Genomic DNA, 6,000 nt, shown 5'->3' on the forward strand with positions numbered 1-6,000 from the left:
TTGCAATCTCAAACATTGCTGATTGTAATTCACCAAATGTCAATGTACTGTCACCTATTACTCTGGTCATAACTCTCTTCACCAATTTTACCATAGCTTCTGAGCACCCATTCTCTTTCCGTCCTCATGGGAGAGTTGATCTTTTGATTGGTGCTGACAGTTGTGACATCATTCCTACAACTGTTAAAACTGTAGGGAAATTGCAACTCATGAAAGGTCCCTTCGGCTATTGTGTCAGAGGATCGCACCCAGAACTCAAAAATGAATATACAGAGCACTATGTGGCTCAAGTAAACCACATGTCCTTAACATCTAACACTTTTGAAATTCAAGGGGAGATCTGTAGAACTTTTAAGGAGGATATAGATAATAATAGCTTGGTGACTCATCGCAAAGCACGGGACTTAGGATTATGTGGCACACCATATAACATCACTATGACAACAGTTGGAAATGTAAGTGATACTGTATTCACTAAAATGTATAAAATGCCTCTTGTAGATGAGACAGGTAAACAATATTTAATACAATGTGTAGGAATGGATGAAATCACTTCAGAAGTTAATCCAGTCCCTATGGACATAATTCTTTCTCAGTTAGGAGTTTCTCAGTCAATGCATATTTTCCGTCCTCATGGGAGAGTTGATCTTTTGATTGGTGCTGACAGTTGTGACATCATTCCTACAACTGTTAAAACTGTAGGGAAATTGCAACTCATGAAAGGTCCCTTCGGCTATTGTGTCAGAGGATCGCACCCAGAACTCAAAAATGAATATACAGAGCACTATGTGGCTCAAGTAAACCACATGTCCTTAACATCTAACACTTTTGAAATTCAAGGGGAGATCTGTAGAACTTTTAAGGAGGATATAGATAATTTGTTTGCAATGGATCACCTAGGCACAAATTGTAGACCCAAATGTACCAATTGCATTAACTGTAAAGACTGCAATAGAGAGACGCACATAACTGTAAAGGAAGAAGAAGAAATGAAATTGATTCTCAGTGGACTTGAATATCAGGAGAAAGAGAAGACCTGGACTGTACATTACCCTTGGATTAAAGATCCACATCATTTGCCGAATAATTTTGGGGTAGCACTAATGAAACTTAAAGGTACGGAAAAGCGACTGAAGAAGTTGGGCAGTAGGTCAACAGAAAATTACAAGGTACAAATTTACTTGAACGGGTCATTAGGTCAGCTATGTTTACTTCAGTCGAGATCCAGTGCCATTCATTACTCAAGGAGCTTTCTTTTATTTCTACAATTCTATTTGCAACATAAGTTCCAGCCTTAATATTGTGTTTTGTTATTTGTGAAAGCACAATCTCAGAGTCAGTAAAGTGGTGAACATGATCAAATCTGATGTTACCCTTCTACTAAGTCAACATATGATGCTCTTGTGCTGAGACAATTTACTACAACACCATACACCTTTTTTTTACATCTTCCTTTGACTGTATCCTTAATCATTAATGGGCCAAATAGATCAAGAGCAGAATGGTAAAAGGGAGGTGAAGGTTTCAACCTTTCTTCTGGTACTGGTCCCATGCTTTGTCCAATCACTTGTTTTTCTAAACGTCTGCATGTCACGCAGCGAGATTTAACTGATTTGATTAACTTTCTAGCTTGAGGAATCCAAAATTTAGCCTGTAGTTTACATAGAGTAGATTCAATCCCTCCATGGTCTTTATCATGAATATCCTTAATGCACACCTCTGTGAGTCTATGTTTAGTGGGAAGTAGAATGAAAGCTTCATTATTGTAATTATTCTTCAGCCATGCAGCAATTCTTGATCCTACATATATTATTCCATCCTTACAAAATGGACCTAACCGCTTGAACCTTTTTTCCCAGTTGTCTGTTAAAGAAATCTGGGCTCTTTTGATCCATAATATTTCTGCTTGTTTAAGTTGATCTACTGTTGGTGATGCCAGGATTCCCTTGAAAGAACGCGCATGAAGGGCATTCAAAACTCTTGCAGTGACTCCTATAATTTTGCGGTATGAATTAAATCTGTCTATGTCAAACATATTGCAGTCATTAATATGCCAGTTGTTTACTTCAGCTGTGTTAATGATGGACTTTATCTCTGGTGTTGGAGAGATTGACTTCATGGGCCATTGAGAAAATGGTAATTCTAAGAAAGTGGGTCCACACTGCCAGCATGACGTTGGACCCATATCAACAAATTTACTTGAACGGGTCATTAGGTCAGCTATGTTTACTTCAGTCGAGATCCAGTGCCATTCATTACTCAAGGAGCTTTCTTTTATTTCTACAATTCTATTTGCAACATAAGTTCCAGCCTTAATATTGTGTTTTGTTATTTGTGAAAGCACAATCTCAGAGTCAGTAAAGTGGTGAACATGATCAAATCTGATGTTAGTTTCGTTCATTATTGTATTGCGGAGGCGAACACTAAGAACTGCACTGGACAACTCCAGTCTGGGAATAGTCTGTGTCTTAATTGGTGCGAGTCTGCTTTTGGCTGCAAGTAGCTTTGATTGATACTTATCTTTCCCAACACGCCAACGTGCATAAGCACACGCAGAATATGCTAGGGTGCTCGCATCATTAAACAGTATCAGGGTTGGTTCAACTAATTCAGCATTACAAATGCATCTAGGCAATTTAATAGTTCCCAATTCATGCATATCATGACAGAATTTGTACCATTTCCCTATAAATTCCTCAGGTAAAGGATCATCCCAGTCTAATTTCCGTCCATTCTCATCAATGTACTCAATGATTTGTCTCATCAACAGTTTACCACGTAAAGTCACTGGTGTAACAAACCCCATGGGATCAAATATTGTTGATATGTAACTAAGAGCCTTTCTTTTAGTTAGTGGATTTTGTGGTTCATCGGAATTACTCTTAACTTCAACACTGCAAGTCTGTTTACACGTACTTTTCATTTTCATCTTGAAACTTATTTCATCTTCTACAGGGTTCCATACTAATCCCAGAACCTTTTCTCCTGGTATACCTGACAAGTCCACATCATTTCCAACTTGGGTCTTCCCACTTATGATCCACTCCTTCATGTGAAAGTTTCCACGGTTCAGAATAAGCTCAACATCCTTTATGATCTGACTAGCCTTCTCTGTATCATTCATGCTATGTATGATATCATCCATGTAACTATCTTGCACAATTACGTTGGCTGCTTCAGGGAATTCCTCCTTGCATTTCTCAGCTGTTTGTCTCATAGCAAGTATAGCAATAGCCGGACTACAAATGTCTCCAAAGGGAACTGCTGTGAGGGCATAGTGGTCTGGGGCCCGATCCTCAAAGTCTCGCCAAAGAAACCTGTGTACGTGACTGTCAAATTCAGATAACCTGATGCTATTAAACATCTTGGCTATATCTCCAACAAATGCTATGGAACCTTCTCTGAATCTAAGTAAAAGACCAAAAAGACTGTTCATTACATTGGGACCCTTAGCCCAATAATTATTCAGCACATGACCATTATATGAGGCAGAAGCATTAAATACAATGCGAGTAGGGGTGGAAGCTGAACTTTGTTTCAACACCTCATGATGAGACAAATAGTGCACTGGACCTTTGTACCAATTTAACTCCTCCCTATTTAGTTTTCTAGCAACACCTCTCTTTAACATGTCATCAATTTGTACCTTGTAATTTTCTGTTGACCTACTGCCCAACTTCTTCAGTCGCTTTTCCGTACCTTTAAGTTTCATTAGTGCTACCCCAAAATTATTCGGCAAATGATGTGGATCTTTAATCCAAGGGTAATGTACAGTCCAGGTCTTCTCTTTCTCCTGATATTCAAGTCCACTGAGAATCAATTTCATTTCTTCTTCTTCCTTTACAGTTATGTGCGTCTCTCTATTGCAGTCTTTACAGTTAATGCAATTGGTACATTTGGGTCTACAATTTGTGCCTAGGTGATCCATTGCAAACAAATTATCTATATCCTCCTTAAAAGTTCTACAAGGCACGATCGCATTGTTAACTACGACTCTCTCCAAGTCACGGTCGTAATAAATTATTTCCGAGTAAGTGAAAATTCCTTAAAGGAGTCATTCAAAATTGCTTGAAGTTCTCTCACTATCTGTCCATTGATCGCCTTAGTTATGGCCGGTATTTTGTTATCGGTAAAATTGGAGATGATATTCCTTTCCGGTAGATAGGTATACATGTTATATTCATACACATCAAACTCTGACTGCTTAACCCGACCATAAAACGATATACTGTAATTTGGATCCCCTTGCATAATGCAGTAAAAATATTTAGGGAATAAGATATTAGACAGGCAGACTTCATAGTCCCTGCCGATATCTAAATGAATGGGTAAGATTCTATTTTCAAATTCTGTTGTTGTGTTTTTGGGAAATGACCTACCGCTTGCAAGAGAAGATAGGTATACGTATATATCGTCACAATCTCTGAACGACGTGTTTTTTATGCCCTGTCGACTAACAGACTGACTTTAAACTTTACTGTTTCATGTCATATGTACGTGGACAGGCTGGAGGATATAACGGCACAGCGTGGCCGACCTTGGCCATCGGGAAGTGGTTGGGCATTGGAATGTACTGAGATGTCAGAGGGAAGACGTGATAGCAAGACTCGCCACCCTGGCTGTCCAGGACCCGCACGTGTGACTAGCGCGGGGCGGCCGCGCGGCGGCCCATTCTATAGCCCTGAACTTCCCGTTCCTGCCCAAAGAAATAAAAAAAATAAAAAAATGACCGCATGATCCCTGGCGGCGTCGCCACCCACTTTCCTGACGCGTTCAGTCCTCCACCACCCCCTTCCCTTCTGTCGACCTTGACCATCGAGTGGTACGAGACATTGGAATGTACTGAGATGTCGGAGGGAACACGTGATGGCAAGACTCAAGACACCCTGGCTGTCCAGGATCCGCGCGTGTGAAAGGGAGACCGTAATGGCAGGCCGAGAGGGTCTCCCAAACCACGCGTGTGATGGCGACTCTCACGTCTAGCCATCAGCGATCCCAGCCGCCTACCTTGCCTAATGCGTTCAGTCCTCCCCCCCTTCCCATTCAATTATTTCCCACCCACCATCATTGATTCATTTAATCATTCCATAGCCGCTGCAGGATAAGGACACACGCCCCCAGCTCTCCGTCAGTGCCGCCGTCGCAGTCCCCCTCCCCTTTAACATGACCCCTGTTGACGCTGTCGTGAATGTCCACCGCCCAACACCCCCACCCCACCCCCGCTAATTTACAGCCAGGGTCTCCATCCTGAAATGGACTGCCACTGAGGCTTCCGGTGGCAATTTACCTAATACTAATCCTTCGCAGCTTTTTACACCAAAACCCTGCGCAGGTTTTTACACTAAAAACCCTTCACAGTTTTTTTTTTAGTGTTGATCTGATGAACACCAAAACCCTGCACAGCTTTTTGCACCAAAATCATGCGCAGCTTTTTGCACCAAAACACCGCGCAGCTTTTTACATCAAAACACTGCACAGCTTTTTGCACCATAACCCTGCGCAGCTATTTACACCAAAACCCTGCACAGCATTTAACACCAAATCCCTGCACATCTTTGTGCACCAAAACCCTGCGCAGCTTTTTACTCCAAAACCCTGCACAGGTTTTTTTAAGTGTTGATCAGATGAACACCAAAACCCTTGACAGCGTTTTGCACCAAAACCCTACACAGCTTTTTATACCAAAACCCTGCACAGCTCTTGCACCAAAACACTGCGCAGCTTTTTACGCCAAAACCCTGCACAGCTTTTTGCACCAAAACCCTGCACAGCTTTTTATACCAAAATCTTGCACAGCTTTTTACACCAAAGCCCTGCACAGCTTTTTGCACTAAAACATTGCACACCTTTTTTGCACCAAAACACTGCACAGCTTTTCACACCAAAACCCTGCGCAGCTTTATACACCAAACTCCTGCACAGGTTTTTTTTAGTGTTGATCAGATGAACACCAAAACCCTGCACAGCTTTTTGCACCAAAACCCTGCGCAGCTTTTTACA

This window comes from Scylla paramamosain, chromosome 17 (genome assembly GCF_035594125.1).
Source record: "Scylla paramamosain isolate STU-SP2022 chromosome 17, ASM3559412v1, whole genome shotgun sequence".
NCBI lineage: Eukaryota > Metazoa > Arthropoda > Malacostraca > Decapoda > Portunidae > Scylla > Scylla paramamosain.